Raw genomic sequence first — 22322 nt, 5'->3', positions numbered from 1 at the left:
TTATATACTGTTATGGTATTATATAGTACATTAATATTATACACTAGTATATTATAATATACTCTTATGATATTGTATAGTATATTATTATTTATTATACACTAGTATATTATTATATACTGTTATGGTATTACATTGTACATTAATATTATACACTAGTATATTATAATATACTGTTATGGTATTAAATAGTATATTATTTATTACACACTAGTATAATATATATTCTGTTATGGCATTGTATAGTATATTATTATTTATTATACACTAGTATATTATTTTATACTCTTAAGGCATTATATAGTATATTAATATTTATTATATACGAGTATACAATTATATACTATAATGGTATTATAAAATATATTAATTTACACTAGTATATTATTATATACAATATTATTATTTATTATACACTAGTATATTATTATATACTGTTATGGTGTTATATAGTATATTATTATTTATTATACACTAGTATATTATTATATACTGTTATGGTGTTATATAGTACATTATTATTTATTATACACTAGTATATTATTATATACTGTTATGACATTATATAGTACATCCATATTATACACTATTATATTATAATATACTGTTATGGTATTATATGGTGTATTAATACTTATTATATACTGTTTTAATAATGTATACTGTTATGATATTATAAACTGCTATATTACTATATACTCTTTTAGTATTATATGGTGTATTAATACTTATTATATACTGTTTTAATAATGTATACGGTTATGATATTATAAACTGCTATATTACTATATACTCTTTTAGTATTATATGGTGTATTAATACTTATTATATACTGTTTTAATAATGTATACTGTTATGGTATTATAAACTGCTATATTATTATATACTCTTTTGGTATTATATGGTGTATTAATACTTATTATATACTGTTTTAATAATGTATACTGTTATGGTATATATTGTAGTAGTACTTTGTTTTGTAGTAGTACACTGCAATGACTAAGTATGCACCTCACCCCCTTTTGTCAACACACACACACACACACACACACACACACACACACACACAGACACACACACACACACACACACACACACACACACACACACACACACACACACACAGACACACACACACACACACACACACACACACACACACACACACACACACACACACACACACACACACACACACACACACACACACACACACACACTCACACGCTGGTGGTGCAGTTAGTATTGATTTGCTGCCTGCTCACTTTAATAAATGTCTTGTAGCGCGCTACGCTGCGGCTTCATCCACCAGCACGCTTCACAACACACTACATTACACACTATTTACTACACACTACACAACACACTATTTACTACACACTTCATAACACACTATTTACTACACACTTCATAACACACTACAAGACACACTACAAGACACACTATTTACTACACACTTCATAACACACTACACGACACACTATTTACTACACACTAATGTAGTGTGTGTATAATGTAGTGTGTTTGTAAAGTAGTGTGTGTATAATGTAGTGTGTACAATGTAGTGTACTTGTATGTAATGTATTGTGTTTGTTTTGTAGTGTGTACGTGTGTGTAATGTAGTGTGTGTAATGTTGTGTGTGTAATGTAGAGTGTTTGTGTGATGTGTGTTTGTGTAATGTAGTGTGTAATGTAGTTTTTGTTTAATATAGTGTATGTGTAATGTAGTGTGTGTGTAATGTAGTGTGTGTGTGAGGTAGTGTGTGTGTAATGTAGTGTAGGTGTATTGTAGTGTGTGTGTATGTAGTGCATGTGTAATGTAGTCTGTGTGTAATGTAGTGTGTGTGTAATGTAGTGTGTGTGTGAGGTAGTGTGTGTGTAATGTAGTGTAGGTGTATTGTAGTGTGTGTGTGTATGTAGTGTATGTGTAATGTAGTGTGTGTGTAATGTAGTGTGTGTAATGCAGTGTGTGTGTGTAATGTAGTGTGTTCGTAAAGTAGTGTGTGTGTAATGTAGTGTGTGCGTGTATAAACTAGTGTGTGTGTGTAATGCAATGTGTGGGTATAATGTAGTGTGTGTGTAATGTAGAGTGTGTGTTTAATGTAGAGAGTGTGTGTGTAATGTAGAGTGTGTGTGTAATGTAGAGTGTGTGTGTAATGTAGAGTGTGTGTTTAATGTAGAGAGTGTGTGTGTAATGTAGAGTGTGTGTGTAAAGGAGTGTGTGTGTAATGTAGTGTGTGTGTGTAATGTAGTTTGTGTGTAATGTAGAGTGTGTGTGTAATGTAGAGTGTGTGTATTAAATAGTGCGTGTAATGAAGTGTGTGTAATGTAGTGTGTGTGTACGTAAAATAGTGTGTGTGTGTGTGTAATATAGTGTGTGTGCAATGTAGAGTGTGTGTGTGTAATGTAGAGAGTGTGTGTGTAATGTAGTGTGTGTGTATAAAATAGTGTGTGTGTGTGTGTGTAATGTAGTGTGTGTGTAATGTAGTGTTTGTGTAATGTAGTGTGTGTGGTGTGTGCGTAAAATAGTGTGTGTGTGTAATGTAGTGTGTGTGTGTGTACATAAAATAGTGTGTGTGTGTAATGTAGTGTGTGTAATGTAGAGTGTGTGTGTGTGTAATGTAGTGTTTGTGTAATGTAGTGTGTGTGGTGTGTGCGTAAAATAGTGTGTGTGTGTAATGTAGTGTGTGTGTGTGTACATAAAATAGTGTGTGTGTGTAATGTAGTGTGTGTAATGTAGAGTGTGTGTGTGTGTAATGTAGAGTGTGTGTATAAAATGTGTGTGTGTGTGTGTAATGTAGTGTGTGTGTAATGTAGTGTGTGTGTGTGTGCGTAAAATAGTGTGTGTGTGTTTGTGTGTGTAATGTAGAGTGTGTGTATAAAATAGTGTGTGTGTGTGTGTGTAATGTAGTGTGTGTGTAATGTAGTGTGTGTGTGTTTGTGTGTGCGTAAAATAGTGTGTGTGTGTAATGTAGAGTGTGTGTATAAAATAGTGTGTGTGTGTGTGCGTGTAATGTAGAGTGTGTGTGTAATGTAGAGTGTGTGTGTGTGTGTAATGTAGAGTGTGTGTGTGTGTGTGTGTAATATAGTGTGTGTGTGTGTGTGTGTAATGTAGAGTGTGTGTGTGTAATGTAGAGTGTGTGTGTGTGTAATGTAGAGTGTGTGTGTGTAATGTAGAGTGTGTGTGTGTGTGTAATGCAGTCTGTGTGTAATGTAATGTGTGTGCGTAAAATAGTGTGTGTGTGTGTGTGTGCGTAAAATAGTGTGTGTGTGTGTGTGTAATGTAGAGTGTGTGTATAAAATAAAGTGTGTGTGTGTGTGTAATGTAAAGTGTGTGTGTGTAATGTAGAGTGTGTGTATAAAATAAAGTGTGTGTGTGTGTGTAATGTAAAGTGTGTGCGTGTAATGTAGAGTGTGTGTATAAAATAGTGTGTGTGTGTGTGCGTGTAATGTAGAGTGTGTGTGAGTAATGTAGAGTGTGTGTGTGTAATGTAGAGTGTGTGTGTGTGTGTGTAATGTAGAGTGTGTGTGTGTGTATTGTAGAGTGTGTGCGTGTAATGTAGAGTGTGTGTGTGTGTAATGTAGAGTGTGTGTGTGTGTGTGTAATGTAGAGTGTGTGTGTGTAATGTAGAGTGTGTGTGTGTAATGTAGAGTGTGTGTGCGTGTATTGTAGAGTGTGTGTGTGTGTGTAATGTAGACTGTGTGTGTGTGTGTAATGTAGAGTGTGTGTGTGTAATGTAGAGTGTGTGTGTGTAATGTAGAGTGTGTGTGTGTGTATTGTAGAGTGTGTGTGTAATGTAGTGTGTGTGTGTAATGTAGAGTGTGTGTAATGTAGAGTGTGTGTGTGTGTGTGTGTAAGATGAGTGAGTAGTGTGAGTCACTTTAGACAATTTAGATCAAATTGATGTTAGAAACGTGCGAAACCTGACGCCATATTTACTCTTCTACTCACTTCCTTCAAGGAGCTCTAATGTAGTGTGTGTGTGTGTGTGTGTGTGTGTGTGTGTGTGTGTGTGTGTGTGTGTGTGTGTGTGTGACGTGATGAGATTAGCATTGAGCGCAGAAAGACTTGGCATCAAACATGAAAGTCACCGCCATGACCAAACAACATGTAACGCTACCCTCTGAGTGGTCATGTCATCTTCTTCTTCTTCTTCATGTTGTTGTTGTTGTTGTTGTTGTTGTTGTTGTTGTTGTTGTTGTTGTGCTGGCGGTGCAGCCGATCAATAGCGGGGGAATAAAAACGTAAACCAGCCAATCAATTAGAGCCACTTCATTTTCATACGGCCACTCCATCGTCTCGGTCGCCGCGGCAACAACCCCCTCCCTCCCCCTCCAAGTGGCATGCGTGTTGGCGGTGTCGGGTGTTGTCTGATGGATGTTGGGATCGCTTTACGTCTCAAAAGTGCGGATCGATAACAATATTTGTGCCTTTAAAAGCCCACATCCATTTTTCATGAGCGGACAGATGTGGCGAAGGCGGCGGCGAGCGGGCGGGGTCAGCGTCGGCGGATAATTGGTTCCTTGGCGGCGACACACGATCCCGCTGATCCAATCAGAGCGCTCGCCAACATGGCCGCCGCTTTCGCTCGGAAGCCCAGCTAACGGCGGGTCTGTGGCCGCGCGGCGGCTCAGTGGACGCCTGCGGTGCCATGCTTGACCTTTCACCTCTGACCCCCTGATTCCTTCACAGGAAGTGAATGTTTGTGTTCCACCTGCTCAGCTAATTAGCCTCTTTGTGGCGTCAAACTGAAGAGGGGACGTGTTCTTCCTCTCCTTTGTCGGCCCGTCGCACACATGTCAACAACACCCGCTCACATCGCGCTAACGTGCTAACACTAGCTAGGCTACGCAGCACGTGTTTAAAAGTCGGGAAAGTGGTCAGAAGGTCGTTGAAAAACTTTAAAAAGCGCTTAAAATGGAAACAATGTGTTGAAAAACATGTTAGAAAATGTCAAAGGGTGACACATTTTTTTTTAAAAGTGTTAAAAGTGTTTGAAAAGTGTTCAAAAATATGTGCTAAAATTTTTGTGTTACATAAACAGTGTTAAAAACTGTTAACAAAATTTGAAGAGTGTTTAAAAAAGCGTGTTTTAAAAATGTTTAAAAATGCTCACTAGTGTTGGAAAAAGTTAAAAAGTGTTTAATAAATGACAAAAATGTGTAAAAATGTGTAAGAAATGTCAGTGTTACAAATAAGTGTTACACAATTGTTAAAAAGTGTTAAAAGTGTTTGATGAGTTTTCAAAAACATTATATAAAATGTTAGTGTCACAATTTTTTTTTTTAAAGTGTTAAAAATGTTTAAAAAGTGCTAACATGTTATACGTGTTATGTGTTTGAAAAAGTGTTAAAAGTGTTTGACGAGTTTTCAAAAACATGATATAAAATGTTAGTGTCACAAAAAAATTTAAAATGTGTAAAAATGTTAAAAAGTGTTAAAAACGCCTGAAAAGTGCTAACATGTTATATGTGTTACGTGTTTGAAAAATGCTACAACGTGTCAAACTAAAGAGGGGACGTGTTCGTCCTCTTCCTCTCCTTTGTCGGCCCGTCACACACATGTCAACAACACCCGCTCACATCACGCTAACGTGCCAACACTAGCTAGGCTAGCTGAAAAGTCTTCCACAACAGGTTTGAAAGTCTCTACTGTGTTTAAAAGTCAGGAAAGTTGTCAGAAAGTCTTTGTTTCCATTTTAAGCGCTTTTAAAGTTTTTCAATGTGTTCAAAAACATGTTATAAAATGTCAAAGGGTGACAAAAAATGTTAAGTGTTAAAAGTGTTTGATGAGTTTTCAAAACATGTTTATAATATGTTGCGGTCACAAAAACGTGTTAAAAATTGTTGAAAGTGTTTGAAAAGTGTTCAAAAATATGTGCTAAAATTTTTGTGTTACATAAACAGTGTTAAAAAGTGTTAACAGAATTTGAAGAGTGTTTAAAAAACATGTTTTAAAAATGTTTAAAAATGCTCACTAGTGTTGGAAAAAGTTTAAAAGTGTTTAATAAATGACAAAAAAATTTTAAAATGTTAAAAAGTGTTAAAAACGCCTGAAAAGTGCTAACATGTTATATGTGTTACGTGTTTGAAAAATGCTACAACACGTCAAACTAAAGAGGGGACGTAAATGACAAAAATGTGTAAAAATGTGTAAGAAATGTCAGTGTTACAAATAAGTGTTACACAATTGTTAAGAAGTGTTAAAAGTGTTTGATGAGTTTTCAAAAACATGATATAAAATGTTAGTGTCACAAAAATTTTTTAAATGTGTAAAAACGTTAAAAACTGTTAAAAACATCTGAAAAGTGCTAACATGTTATATGTGTTACGTGTTAAAAAATGTCAAAGGGTGACAAAAAAATGTTAAAAAGTGTTAAAAGTGTTTGATGAGTTTTCAAAAACATGTTTTTAAAATGCTGCGGTCACAAAATTGTGTTAAGAGTTGTTAAAAGTGTTTGAAAAGTGTTCAAAAATATGTGCTAACATTTTTGTGTTACATAAACAGTGTTAAGAACTGTTAACAAAATTTGAAGAGTGTTTAAAAAAACATGTTTTAAAAATGTTTAAAAATGCTCACTAGTGTTGGAAAAAGTTTAAAAGTGTTTAATAAATGACAAAAGAATTTTAAAATGTTAAAAAGTGTTAAAAACGCCTGAAAAGTGCTAACATGTTATATGTGTTACGTGTTTGAAAAATGCTACAACACGTCAAACTAAAGAGGGGACGTGTTCGTCCTCTTCCTCTCCTTTGTCGGCCCGTCGCACACATGTCAACAACACCCGCTCACATCGCGCTAACGTGCTAACACTAGCTAGGCTACCCAGCACGTGTTTAAAAGCCGGGAAAGTGGTCAGAAGGTCGCTGAAAAACTTTAAAAGTGCTTAAAAGGGAAACAATGTGTTTAAAAACATGTTATAAAATGTCAAAGGGTGACAAAAAAAATGTTAAAAAGTGTTAAAAGTGTTTGATGAGTTTTCAAAAACATGTTTTTAAAATGCTGCGGTCCCAAAGTTGTGTTAAGAATTGTTAAAAGTGTTTGAAAAGTGTTCAAAATATGTGCTAAAATTTTTGTGTTACATAAACAGTGTTAAGAAGTGTTAACAAAATTTGAAAAGTGTTTAAAAAAAAACATGTTTTAAAAATGTTTAAAAATGCTCACTAGTGTTGGAAAAAGTTAAAAAGTGTTTAGTAAATGACAATTTTTTTTTTAAATGTTAAAAAGTGTTAAAAACGCCTGAAAAGTGCTAACATGTTATATGTGTTACGTGTTTGAAAAATGCTACAACACGTCAAACTAAAGAGGGGACGTAAATGACAAAAATGTGTAAAAATGTGTAAGAAATGTCAGTGTTACAAATAAGTGTTACACAATTGTTAAGAAGTGTTAAAAGTGTTTGATGAGTTTTCAAAAACATGATATAAAATGTTAGTGTCACAATTTTTTTTTTTAAAGTGTTAAAAATGTTTAAAAAGTGCTAACATGTTATACGTGTTATGTGTTTGAAAAAGTGTTAAAAGTGTTTGACGAGTTTTCAAAAACATGATATAAAATGTTAGTGTCACAAAAAAATTTAAAATGTGTAAAAATGTTAAAAAGTGTTAAAAACGCCTGAAAAGTGCTAACATGTTATATGTGTTACGTGTTTGAAAAATGCTACAACGCGTCAAACTAAAGAGGGGACGTGTTCGTCCTCTTCCTCTCCTTTGTCGGCCCGTCACACACATGTCAACAACACCCGCTCACATCGCGCTAACGTGCTAACACTAGCTAGGCTACCCAGCACGTGTTTAAAAGCCGGGAAAGTGGTCAGAAGGTCGTTGAAAAACTTTAAAAGTGCTTAAAATGGAAACAATGTGTTGAAAAACATGTTATAAAATGTCAAAGGGTGTCAAAAAAAATGTTAAAAAGTGTTAAAAGTGTTTGATGAGTTTTCAAAAACATGTTTTTGAAATGCTGCGGTCACAAAGTTGTGTTAAGAGTTGTTAAAAGTGTTTGAAAAGTGTTCAAAAATATGTGCTAATTTTTTAAAAATTAAAAAAAAAATGCTCACTAGTGTTGGAAAAAGTTTAAAAGTGTTTAATAAATGACAAAAAAAAAATTAAAACGTTAAAAAGTGTTGCAAACGCCTGAAAAGTGCTGCGGTCACAAAATTGTAATAAGAATTGTTAAAAGTGTTTGAAAAGTGTTAAAAATATGTGCTAAAATTTTTGTGTTACATAAACAGTGTTAAAAACTGTTAACAAAATTTGAAGAGTGTTTAAAAAAACATGTTTTAAATTTTTTTTAAATGCTCACTGGTGTTGGAAAAAGTTAAAAAGTGTTTAGTAAATGACAATTTTTTTTTAAAAATGTTAAAAAGTGTTAAAAACGCCTGAAAAGTGCTAACATGTTATATGTGTCCTTTGTCGGCCCATCACACACATGTCAACAACACCCGCTCACATCGCGCTAACGTGCTAACACTAGCTAGGCTACGCAGCACGCGCTAAAAAGTCTTTGACAACAGGTTTGAAAGTCTCTACTGTGTTTAAAAGTTGGGAAAGTTGTCAGAAAGTCATTGAAAAACTTTAAAAGCACTTAAAATGGAAACAATGTGTTTAAAAACATGTTATAAAACTCTTAACAAAATTTGAAGAGTGTTTAAAAAAACGTGTTTTAAAAATGTTTAAAAATGCTCACTAGTGTTGGAAAAAGTTAAAAAGTGTTTAATAAATGACAAAAAAAAATTTAAATGTTAAAAAGTGTTAAAAACGCCTGAAAAGTGCTAACATGTTATATGTGTCCTTTGTCGGCCCCATCACACACATGTCAACAACACCCGCTCACATCGCGCTAACGTGCTAACACTAGCTAGGCTACGCAGCACGCGCTAAAAAGTCTTTGACAACAGGTTTGAAAGTCTCTACTGTGTTTAAAAGTTGGGAAAGTTGTCAGAAAGTCATTGAAAAACTTTAAAAGCGCTTAAAATGGAAACAATGTGTTTAAAAACATGTTATAAAACTGTTAACAAAATTTGAAGAGTGTTTAAAAAACAGTGTTTTAAAAATGTTTAAAAATGCTCACTCGTGTTGGAAAAAGTTTAAAAGGGTTATTAATAAATGACCAAAAAATTTTTAAATGTTAAAAAGTGTTAAAAAAACGCCTGAAAAGTGCTAACATGTTATATGTGTTACGTGTTTGAAAAATGCTACAACGTGTCAAACTAAAGAGGGGACGTGTCCGTCCTCTTCCTCTCCTTTGTCGGCCCGTCACACACATGTCAACAACACCCGCTCACATCGCGCTAACGTGCTAACACTAGCTAGGCTACGCAGCACGTGTTTGAAAGTCGGGAAAGTGGTCAGAAAGTCGCCGAAAAACTTTAAAAGCGCTTAAAATGGAAACAATGTGTTGAAAAACATGTTATAAAATGTCAAAGGGTGACAAAAAAAATGTTAAAAAGTGTTAAAAGTGTTTGATGAGTTTTCAAAAACATGTTTTTGAAATGCTGCGCTCACAAAATTGTGTTAAGAGTTGTTAAAAGTGTTTGAAAAGTGTTCAAAATATGTGCTAATTTTTTTTTTAAATGTTTAAAAAGTGTTTAATAAATGACAAAAATGTTTGTAAATGTTAAAAAGTGTTAAAAACGCCTGAAAAGTGCTAACATGTTATATGTGTTACGTGTTTGAAAAATGCTACAACGCGTCAAACTAAAGAGGGGACGTGTTCGTCCTCTTCCTCTCCTTTGTCGGCCCGTCACACACATGTCAACAACACCCGCTCACATCACGCTAACACTAGCTAAGTCTTTGTTTCCATTTTAAGCGCTTTTAAAGTTTTTCAATGTATTCAAAAACATGTTATAAAATGTCAAAGGGTGACAAAAAATGTTAAGTGTTAAAAGTGTTTGATGAGTTTTCAAAAACATGTTTATAATATGTTGTGGTCACAAAAACGTGTTAAAAATTGTTGAAAGTGTTTGAAAAGTGTTCAAAAAAAGGTGCTAAAATTTTTGTGTTACATAAACAGTGTTAAAAAGTGTTAACAGAATTTGAAGAGTGTTTTAAAAATGTTTAAAAATGCTCACTGGTGTTGGAAAAAGTTCAAAAGTGTTTAATAAATGACAAAAATGTGTAAAAATGTGTAAGAAATGTCAGTGTTACAAATAAGTGTTACACAATTGTTAAGAAGTGTTAAAAGTGTTTGATGAGTTTTCAAAAACATGATATAAAATGTTAGTGTCACAAAAATTTTTAAAATGTGTAAAAATGTTAAAAAGTGTTAAAAACATCTGAAAAGTGCTAACATGTTATATGTGTTACGTGTTTGAAAAATGCTACAACGCGTCAAACTAAAGAGGGGACGTGTTCTTCCTCTTCCTCTCCTTTGTCAGCCCGTCACACACATGTCAACAACACCCGCTCACATCGCGCTAACGTGCTAACACTAGCTAGGCTACGCAGCACGTGCTAAAAAGTCTTCCACAACAGCTTTGAAAGTCTCCACTGTGTTTAAAAGTCGGGAAAGTGGTCAGAAAGTCGTTGAAAAACTTTAAAAGCGCTTAAAATGGAAATAATGTGTTTAAAAACATGTTATAAAATGTCAAAGGGTGACAAAAAAATGTTAAAAAGTGTTAAAAGTGTTTGATGAGTTTTCAAAAACATGTTTTTGAAATGCTTCGGTCACAAAATTGTGTTAAGAATTGTTAAAAGTGTTTGAAAAGTGTTCAAAAATATGTGCTAAAATTGTTTGTGTTACATAAACAGTGTTAAGAAGTGTTAGCAAAATTTGAAGAGTGTTTAAAAAAACATGTTTTAATTTTTTTTTTAAATGCTCACTAGTGTTGGAAAAAGTTAAAAAGTGTTTAATAAATGACAATTTTTAAAAATAATGTTAAAAAGTGTTAAAAACGCCTGAAAAGTGCTAACATGTTATATGTGTTACGTTTGAAAAATGCTACAGCACGTCAAACTAAAGAGGGGACGTGTTCGTCCTCTTCCTCTCCTTTGTCGGCCCGTCACACACATGTCAACAACACCCGCTCACATCGCGCTTACACTAGCTAAGTCTTTGTTTCCATTTTAAGCGCTTTTAAAGTTTTTCAATGTGTTCAAAAACATGTTATAAAATGTCAAAGTGTGACAAAAAATGTTAAGTGTTAAAAGTGTTTGATGAGTTTTCCAAAACATGTTTATAATATGTTGCGGTCACAAAAACGTGTTAAAAATTGTTGAAAATGTTTGAAAAGTGTTCAAAAATATGTGCTAAAATTTGTGTGTTACATATACAGTGTTAAGAAGTGTTAACAGAATTTGAAGAGTGTTTTAAAAATGTTTAAAAATGCTCACTAGTGTTGGAAAAAGTTCAAAAGTGTTTAATAAATGACAAACATGTGTAAAAATGTGTAAGAAATGTCAGTGTTACAAATAAGTGTTACACAATTGTTAAGAAGTGTTAAAAGTGTTTGATGAGTTTTCAAAAACATGATATAAAATGTTAGTGTCACAATTTTTTTTTAAATGTGTAAAAACGTTAAAAAGTGTTAAAAACATCTGAAAAGTGCTAACATGTTATATGTGTTACGTGTTTGAAAAATGCTACAACGGGTCAAACTAAAGAGGGGACGTGTCCGTCCTCTTCCTCTCCTTTGTCGGCCCGTCACACACATGTCAACAACACCCGCTCGCATCGCGCTAACATGCTAACACTAGCTAGGCTAGCTAAAAAGTCTTCCACAACAGGTTTGAAAGTCTCTACTGTGTTTAAAAGTCAGGAAAGTTGTCAGAAAGTCTTTGTTTCCATTTTAAGCGCTTTTAAAGTTTTTCAATGTGTTTAAAAACATGTTATAAAATGTAAAAGGGTGACAAAAAATGTTAAGTGTTAAAAGTGTTTGATGGGTTTTCAAAAACATGTTTTTAATATGTTGCGGTCACAAAAACGTGTTAAAAATTGTTGAAAGTGTTTAAAAAGTGTTCAAAAATATGTGCTAAAATTTTTGTGTTACAAAAACAGTGTTAAAAAGTGTTAACAGAATTTGAAGATTGTTTAAAAAACATGTTTTAAAAATGTTTACAAATGCTCACTAGTGTTGGAGAAAGTTTAAAAGTGTTTAAATGACAAAAAATTGTAAAAATTTGTAAAAATGTTAAAAAGTGTTAAACGTCTGAAAAGTGCTTACATGTTATATGTGTTACATTTTTGAAAAATGCTACAACGTGTCAAACTAAAGAGGGGACGTGTCCGTTCTCTTCCTCTCCTTTGTCGGCCCGTCACACGCGTCAACAACACCCACTCACATTGCGCTAACGTGCTAACGCTGGCTAGGCTACGCGGCACCTGCCCATGATGTGTTAAAAAGTCTTCGACAACAAGTTTGAAAGTCTTTACTGTGTTTAAAAGTGTTACAAAGTCGGGAAAGAGGTCAGCAAGTCTTTGAAAAACTTTAAAAGCCCTTAAAATGGAAAAAATGTGTTGAAAAACATGTTTTAAAATTTCAAAGGGTTACAAAAAATGATAACTGTTAAAAGTGTTAGATGAGTTTTTAAAAACAGATTTTTAAAATGCTACTTTTACAAAAATGTGTTAAGAATTGTTAGTGTTCAAAAATATGTGCTAAAATTTCCGTGTTACAAAAACAGTGTTAAGAAGTGTTAAAAGAATTTGAAGACTGTTAAAAAAACAAGTGATGGAAAAAGTTCAAAAGTGTTTATTAAATGACAAACATTTGTAAAAATTAGTAAAAATTTTAAAAAATGTTGAAAACGTTTAAAAAGTGTTAACATGTTATATATGTTATGTGTTTGAAAAATGCTACACACCGTTGAAAAAAGTTTAAGTGTATAAGAATGACAACAATTTGTAAAAATGTCAAAGCGTTACATCATGTTAAGAAGTGTTGAACGTATTCAAAGACATTTAAAAAATGCCAAAACGTTACAAAATAGTGTCAATAGGTGTTAAAAGTGTTTGAAAAAGGCTAACTGATTCAGATTTTTTTTTTAAGTTTGAAAGCGCTTAAGAAGTGAAAACACATGTAGAAATGTGTTCCAAAACATGTTATAAAATGTCAAAGGGTTAAAAAAATATTGTCAATAGGTGCTAAAAGTGTTAAAAATGCTAACAGGTTTCGAAAAAGTGTTCAACAAAGTTTGATAGCGCTTAGGAAGTGAAAAAACGTGTAGAAATGTGTTCCAAAACATGTTATAAAACCTCAAAAACATGTTTTAAAACTGCTTAAAAATGCTCACGTGTTGGAAAAAGTTTAAAAGTGTTTAATAAATGACAAAATGTGTAAAAATGTGTAAACAAAAGTCAGTGTTACAAATACAAGTGTTACAAAATTGTTAAGAATTGTTAAAAGTGTTTGATGAGTTTTCAAAAACATGATATAAAATGTTAGTGTCACAAAAAATTATAAAAAGTGTTAAAAATGTTTGAAAAGTGTTGACATGTTATACATGTCATGTGTTTGAAAAATGCTACACATTGTTGAAAAAAGTCCAAAAGTGTTTAAGAATGAAAACATTTTGTAAAAATGTCAAAGCGTTACAACATAACGCTAAGAAGTGTTCAAAGGGTTAAAAAACATGTTGTAAAATGTCAAAGTTTTACAAAATAGTGTCAATAGGTGCTAAAAGTGTTTGAAAAAGTGTTCAACAAAGTTTGAAAGTGTTTAGGAAGTGAAAACACATGTAGAAATATGTTCCAAAACATGTTATAAAATGTCAAAGCATTAAAAAATAGTGTCAGTAGGTGCTAAAAGTGTTTGAAAAATGTTGAAAAACTATGAAAAAGTTTAAACATTTTTTTTAAAACATTGAAAAAGTGTTAAAAATGTTGAAAAACATTTAAAAAGCGATACATTTTTTTGAAAAACATTGAAAAGGTGTTTAAAATGTTGAAAAACTTTGAAAAAGTGTTAAAAATGTTGAAAAACTTTGAAAAAGTGTTAACAATGTTGAAAAACATTTAAAAAGTGATAAAACATTTTTTGAAAAACATTGAAAAGGTGATTAAAATGTTGAACAACTTTTTAAAAGTGTTTAAAATGTTGAAAAACATTGAAAAAGTGTTTAAAATGTTGAAAAACTTTGAAAAGTGTTAAAAATGTTGAAAAACATTTAAAAAGTGAAAAAAATGTTTTTAAAAACATTGAAAAGGTGTTTAAAATGCTGAAAAACTTTGAAAAAGTGTCAAAAATTTTGAAAAACTTTGAAAAAGTGTTAAAAATGTTGAAAAACATTTAAAAAGTGATTAAACATTTTTTGAAAAACAGTAAAAAGGTGTTTAAAATGTTGAAAAACGTTTTAAAAGTGTTTAAAATGTTGAAAAACATTGAAAAAGTGTTAACATTTTTGAAAAACTTTGAAAAAGTGTTAAAAATGTTGAAACACATTAAAAGGGTGTTAAAATTGTGGAAAAATATTTAAAAAGCGATAAAAAAAATTTAAAACATTGAAAAGATGTTTAAAATGTTGAAAAACTTAAAAAAAGTGTTAAAAATGTTGAAAAACATTTAAAAAGTGATACAAAATGTTTTAAAAAAACATTGAAAATGTGTTGAAAATGTTGAAAAACTTTGAAAAAGTGTTTAAAATGTTGAAAACATTTGAAAAAGTGTTAAAAATGTTGAAAAACATTTAAAAAAGTGATAATAAATGTTTTGAAAAACATTAAAAGGGTGTTTAAAATGTTGAAAAACTTTGAACAAGTGTTTAAAATGTTGAAAAACATTGAACAAGTGTTGAAAATGTTGAAACACATTGAAAAAGCGTAACAATTTTTGAAACACATTGAAAAAGTGTTAAAATTGTTGAACATTTTTTAAAAAGTGTTAAAATTGTTAAACATTTTTGAAAAAGTGTCCAGAAAGGGTTAGAATGTGTTGAAAAAGGGCAGAGAAGCGTTGAAGAGCAGAGTGAGGCTTTTAATCCTCTTAACGCCTGTTTTGCCCGTCGACATGTTAACCAGTCGGCCGCTAATCCTCCCTCACCGCCACTCGCACGCCCCCTGGGAGGAGGGGGCGGAGCCAGGGGGCGGAGCCAGGGGGGGGGGAAGACGAGTCAGTGGAAGAATGGCCTCCAGCGTTTAGACCCGGCCCGCCCGTGTTTGATGGCCACCTTTGACCCCGGCCCTCAGCATCCGCTATCAGGCGGCCTGAAAGTGAACACTCTCGTCTTTCCATCAGCGCGCCGCAATTACACACACACACACACACACACACACACACACACACACACACACACACACACACTACACAGGTATTCATTCACTCCGTATCTTTCTACACACACTTAATCTCTATAAAAGTGTGAGTGTGTGTGTGTGTGTGTGTGTGTGTGTGTGTGTGTGAGTGTGTGTGTGTGTGTGTGTGTGTGTGTGTGTGTGTGTGTGTGTGTGTTGAGGCCAATCTGTTAAAAAAGCAAACAGTGCTAATCCCTCGTTGTCCTCCATTACTTCACTTTGTCCCTCCAGACCTATGCCGCTGACTGATAAGTGTGTGTGTGTGTGTGTGTGTGTGTGTGTGTGCGTGTGTGTGTGTGTGTGTTCTTGTATTTCTACCCTTCTTGAGACATCAACAAGTATCTTCCATATGAGGAGGTGTGAACAAGTGATGACATAAATCATGGTCCCAATAACATTGCATCTAATAAACAATGTCTCATTTGCACCCCTGCTGGTGAAATCTATCAAAATTAGAGTTTTCAATTTTTTTAAAAAAGTGTTAAAAATGTTTGAAAAGTGTTAACATGTTATACGTGTTACATATTTGAAAAATGCTACACACCGTTGAAAAAAGTTTAAAAGTGTTTAAGAATGAAAAAAATGTTGTAAAAACGTCAAAGCGTTGCAACATCACATTAAGAAGTGTTGAAAGTGTTCAAAAACATGTTATACAATGTCAAAGCGTTACAAAATAGTGTCAATAGGTGTTAAAAGTTTTTGAAAAACATTGAAAAAGTGTTAAAAATGTTGAAAAACATTGAAAAAGTGTTAAAAATGTTGAAAAACATTTAAAAAGCGATAAAACATTTTTGAAAAACATTGAAAAGGTGTTAAAAATGTTGAAAAACATTGAAAAGGTGTTAAAAATGTTGAAAAACATTAAAAAGGTGTTTAAAAGTGTTTAAAATGTTGAAAAACTTTGAAAAAGTGTTTAAAATGTTAAAAAAGTGTTATAAATGTGGTGTTCAAAAAGTGTTCGACAAACTTTGAAAGCGTTTCTGAAGTCAAAATACATGTAGAAATGTGTTCCAAAACATGTTATAAAGTGTCAAAAACATGTTTTGAAAAATGTCAACAAGTATCTTCCATATGAGGAGATGTGAACAAGTGATGACATAATTCATGGTCACAATACGGAAAACCATTACATCTAATAGAGAATGTCTCATTTGCACCCCTGGTGGTGACATCTATCAAAATTAGAGTTTTCAAATTTTTTTTTAAAAGTGTTAAAAAATGTTTGAAAAGTGTTAACATGTTATACGTGTTACGTATTTGAAAAATGCTAATCTCACATTAAGAAGTGTTGAAAGTGTTCAAAAACATGTTATAAAATGTTAAAGCATTACAAAATAGTGTCAATAGGTGCTAAAAGTGTTTGAAAAACATTTAAAAAGTCTTAAAAATTTTGAAAAACATTGAAAAAGTGATAAAACATTTTTGAAAAACTTTGAAAAGGTGTTAAAAATGTTGAAAAACATTGAAAAAGTGATAAAACATTTTTGAAAAACTTTGAAAAGGTGTTAAAAATGTTGAAAAACATTGAAAAAGTGGTAAAAATGTTGAAAAACATTGAAAAAGTGGTAAAAATGTTGAACAACTTTGAAAAAGTGTTAAAAATGTCGAAAAACATTTAAAAAGCGATACAAAAATTAGAAAAACATTGAAAAGTTGTTTACAATTTTGAAAAACTTTGAAAAGGTGTTTAAAATGTTAAAAAACTTGAAAAAGCGTTAAAAATGTGGTGTTCTAAAAGTGTTCAACAAAGTTTGAAAGCATTTCGGAAGGGAAAACACGTGTAGAAATGTGTTCCAAAACATGTTATAAAGTGTCAAAAACATGTTTTAAAAAATGTCAACAAGTATCTTCCATATGAGGAGGTGTGAACAAGTGAGGACATAAATCAATAACATTGCATCTAATAGACAATGTCTCATTTGCACCCCTGCTGGTGACATCGATCAAAATTAGAGTTTTCAAAAAATGTTAAAAAGTGTTAAAAAAATGTTTGAAAAGTGTTAACATGTTATACTTGTTACATATTTGAAAAATGCTACACACTGTTGAAAAAAGTTTAAAAGTGTTTAAGAATGAAAAAAATCTTGTAAAAACGTCAAAGCGTTGCAACATCACATTTAGAAGTGTTGAAAGTGTTCAAAAACATGTTATACAATGTCAAAGCGTTACAAAATAGTGTCAATAGGTGCTAAAAGTGTTTCAAAAACATTGAAAAAGTCTTAAAAATATTGAAAAACATTGAAAAAGTGTTAAAAATGTTGAAAAACATTGAAAAAGTGTTACAAATGTTGAAAAACATTTAAAAAGCGATACAACATTTTTGAAAAACATTGAAAAGGTGTTAAAATGTTGAAAAACATTGAAAAAGTGTAAAAAATGTTGAAAAACATTGAAAAAGTGTTAAAAATGTTGAACAACTTTTAAAAAGTGTTACAAATTTTGAAAAACATTTAAAAAGCGATAAAGAAATTAGAAAAACATTGAAAAGTTGTTTACAATTTTGAAAAACTTTGAAAAAGTGTTTAAAATGTTGAAAAACTTTGAAAAAGTGTTTAAAATGTTGAAAAACTTTGAAAAAGCGCTAAAAATGTGGTGTTCAAAATGTGTTCAACAAAGTTTGAAAGCGTTTCGGAAGTGAAAACACATGTAGAAATGTGTTCCAAAACATGTTATAAAGTGTCAAAAACATGTTTTAAAAATGTCAACAAGTACCGTCCATATGAGGAGGTGTGAACAAGTGATGACATAAATCAATAACATTGCATCTAATAGACAATGTCTCATTTGCACCCCTGCTGGAGACATCTATTAAAATTAGAGTTTTCAAAAAATGTTAAAAAGTGTTAACATGTTATACGTGTTACATATTTGAAAAATGCTACACACCGTTGAAAAAAGTTTAAAAGTGTTTAAGAATGAAAAAAATGTTGTAAAAACGTCAAAGCGTTGCAACATCACATTTAGAAGTGTTGAAAGTGTTCAAAAACATGTTATACAATGTCAAAGCGTTACAAAATAGTGTCAATAGGTGCTAAAAGTGTTTCAAAAACATTGAAAAAGTCTTAAAAATATTGAAAAACATTGAAAAAGTGTTAAAAATGTTGAAAAACATTTAAAAAGCGATAAAACATTTTTGAAAAACATTGAAAAGGTGTTAAAATGTTGAAAAACATTGAAAAAGTGTAAAAATTGTTGAAAAACATTGACAAAGTGTTTAAAATATTGAAAAACTTTGAAAAAGTGTTAAAAATGTTGAAACACTTTGAAAAAGTGTTGAAAATGTTAAAAAACATTTACAAAGCAATACCATTTTTTTGAAAAACATTGAAAAGGTGTTTAAAATGTTGAAAAACATTTAAAAAGCGATAAAACATTTTTGAAAAACATTGAAAAGGTGTTAAAATGTTGAAAAACATTGAAAAAGTGTAAAAATTGTTGAAAAACATTGACAAAGTGTTTAAAATATTGAAAAACTTTGAAAAAGTGTTAAAAATGTTGAAACACTTTGAAAAAGTGTTGAAAATGTTGAAAAACATTTACAAAGCAATACCTTTTTTTTGAAAAACATTGAAAAGGTGTTTAAAATGTTGAAAAACATTTAAAAAGCGATAAAACATTTTTGAAAAACATTGAAAAGGTGTTAAAATGTTGAAAAACATTGAAAAAGTGTAAAAATTGTTGAAAAACATTGACAAAGTGTTTAAAATATTGAAAAACTTTGAAAAAGTGTTAAAAATGTTGAAACACTTTGAAAAAGTGTTGAAAATGTTGAAAAACATTTACAAAGCAATACCATTTTTTTGAAAATTATTGAAAAGGTGTTAAAAATGTTGAAAAACATTTAAAAAGCGATAAAACATTTTTGAAAAACATTGAAAAGGTGTTAAAATGTTGAAAAACATTGAAAAAGTGTAAAAATTGTTGAAAAACATTGACAAAGTGTTTAAAATATTGAAAAACTTTGAAAAAGTGTTAAAAATGTTGAAACACTTTGAAAAAGTGTTGAAAATGTTGAAAAACATTTACAAAGCAATACCATTTTTTTGAAAAACATTGAAAAGGTGTTTAAAATGTTGAAAAACATTTAAAAAGCGATAAAACATTTTTGAAAAACATTGAAAAGGTGTTAAAATGTTGAAAAACATTGAAAAAGTGTAAAAATTGTTGAAAAACATTGACAAAGTGTTTAAAATATTGAAAAACTTTGAAAAAGTGTTAAAAATGTTGAAACACTTTAAAAAAGTGTTGAAAATGTTGAAAAACATTTACAAAGCAATACCATTTTTTGAAAAACATTGAAAAGGTGTTTAAAATGTTGAAAAACATTTAAAAAGCGATAAAACATTTTTGAAAAACATTGAAAAGGTGTTAAAATGTTGAAAAACATTGAAAAAGTGTAAAAATTGTTGAAAAACATTGACAAAGTGTTTAAAATATTGAAAAACTTTGAAAAAGTGTTAAAAATGTTGAAACACTTTGAAAAAGTGTTGAAAATGTTGAAAAACATTTACAAAGCAATACCATTTTTTTGAAAATTATTGAAAAGGTGTTAAAAATGTTGAAAAACATTTAAAAAGCGATAAAACATTTTTGAAAAACATTGAAAAGGTGTTAAAATGTTGAAAAACATTGAAAAAGTGTAAAAATTGTTGAAAAACATTGACAAAGTGTTTAAAATATTGAAAAACTTTGAAAAAGTGTTAAAAATGTTGAAACACTTTGAAAAAGTGTTGAAAATGTTGAAAAACATTTACAAAGCAATACCATTTTTTTGAAAAACATTGAAAAGGTGTTTAAAATGTTGAAAAACATTTAAAAAGCGATAAAACATTTTTGAAAAACATTGAAAAGGTGTTAAAATGTTGAAAAACATTGAAAAAGTGTAAAAATTGTTGAAAAACATTGACAAAGTGTTTAAAATATTGAAAAACTTTGAAAAAGTGTTAAAAATGTTGAAACACTTTGAAAAAGTGTTGAAAATGTTGAAAAACATTTACAAAGCAATATCATTTTTTTGAAAAACATTGAAAAGGTGTTTAAAATGTTGAAAAACATTTAAAAAGCGATAAAACATTTTTGAAAAACATTGAAAAGGTGTTAAAATGTTGAAAAACATTGAAAAAGTGTAAAAATTGTTGAAAAACATTGACAAAGTGTTTAAAATATTGAAAAACTTTGAAAAAGTGTTAAAAATGTTGAAACACTTTGAAAAAGTGTTGAAAATGTTGAAAAACATTTACAAAGCAATACCATTTTTTTGAAAAACATTGAAAAGGTGTTTAAAATGTTGAAAAACATTTAAAAAGCGATAAAACATTTTTGAAAAACATTGAAAAGGTGTTAAAATGTTGAAAAACATTGAAAAAGTGTAAAAATTGTTGAAAAACATTGACAAAGTGTTTAAAATATTGAAAAACTTTGAAAAAGTGTTAAAAATGTTGAAACACTTTGAAAAAGTGTTGAAAATGTTGAAAAACATTTACAAAGCAATACCATTTTTTTGAAAAACATTGAAAAGGTGTTTAAAATGTTGAAAAACATTTAAAAAGCGATAAAACATTTTTGAAAAACATTGAAAAGGTGTTAAAATGTTGAAAAACATTGAAAAAGTGTAAAAATTGTTGAAAAACATTGACAAAGTGTTTAAAATATTGAAAAACTTTGAAAAAGTGTTAAAAATGTTGAAACACTTTGAAAAAGTGTTGAAAATGTTGAAAAACATTTACAAAGCAATACCATTTTTTTGAAAAACATTGAAAAGGTGTTTAAAATGTTGAAAAACATTTAAAAAGCGATAAAACATTTTTGAAAAACATTGAAAAGGTGTTAAAATGTTGAAAAACATTGAAAAAGTGTAAAAATTGTTGAAAAACATTGACAAAGTGTTTAAAATATTGAAAAACTTTGAAAAAGTGTTAAAAATGTTGAAACACTTTGAAAAAGTGTTGAAAATGTTGAAAAACATTTACAAAGCAATACCATTTTTTTGAAAAACATTGAAAAGGTGTTTAAAATGTTGAAAAGCATTTAAAAAGCGATAAAACATTTTTGAAAAACATTGAAAAGGTGTTAAAATGTTGAAAAACATTGAAAAAGTGTAAAAATTGTTGAAAAACATTGACAAAGTGTTTAAAATATTGAAAAACTTTGAAAAGGTGTTAAAAATGTTGAAACACTTTGAAAAAGTGTTGAAAATGTTGAAAAACATTTACAAAGCAATACCATTTTTTTGAAAAACATTGAAAAGGTGTTTAAAATGTTGAAAAACATTTAAAAAGCGATAAAATATTTTTGAAAAACATTGAAAAGGTGTTAAAATGTTGAAAAACATTGAAAAAGTGTAAAAATTGTTGAAAAACATTGACAAAGTGTTTAAAATATTGAAAAACTTTGAAAAAGTGTTAAAAATGTTGAAACACTTTGAAAAAGTGTTGAAAATGTTGAAAAACATTTACAAAGCAATACCATTTTTTTGAAAAACATTGAAAAGGTGTTTAAAATGTTGAAAAACATTTAAAAAGCGATAAAATATTTTTGAAAAACATTGAAAAGGTGTTAAAATGTTGAAAAACATTGAAAAAGTGTAAAAATTGTTGAAAAACATTGACAAAGTGTTTAAAATATTGAAAAACTTTGAAAAAGTGTTAAAAATGTTGAAACACTTTGAAAAAGTGTTGAAAATGTTGAAAAACATTTACAAAGCAATACCATTTTTTTGAAAATTATTGAAAAGGTGTTAAAAATGTTGAAAAACATTTAAAAAGCGATAAAACATTTTTGAAAAACATTGAAAAGGTGTTAAAATGTTGAAAAACATTGAAAAAGTGTAAAAATTGTTGAAAAACATTGACAAAGTGTTTAAAATATTGAAAAACTTTGAAAAAGTGTTAAAAATGTTGAAACACTTTGAAAAAGTGTTGAAAATGTTGAAATACATTTACAAAGCAATACCATTTTTTTGGAAAAACATTGAAAAGGTGTTTAAAATGTTGAAAAACTTTGAAAAAGTGTTAAAAATGTTGAAAACCTTTGAAAAAGTGTTAAAAATGTTGAAAAACATTTTTATTTTTGGTATTAAAAATGCGCCCCCTTTGAC

Source organism: Nerophis lumbriciformis, linkage group LG26, assembly GCF_033978685.3.
Source record: "Nerophis lumbriciformis linkage group LG26, RoL_Nlum_v2.1, whole genome shotgun sequence".
Classification (NCBI taxonomy): Eukaryota; Metazoa; Chordata; class Actinopteri; order Syngnathiformes; family Syngnathidae; genus Nerophis; species Nerophis lumbriciformis.
This window is presented reverse-complemented; position numbering follows the sequence as displayed.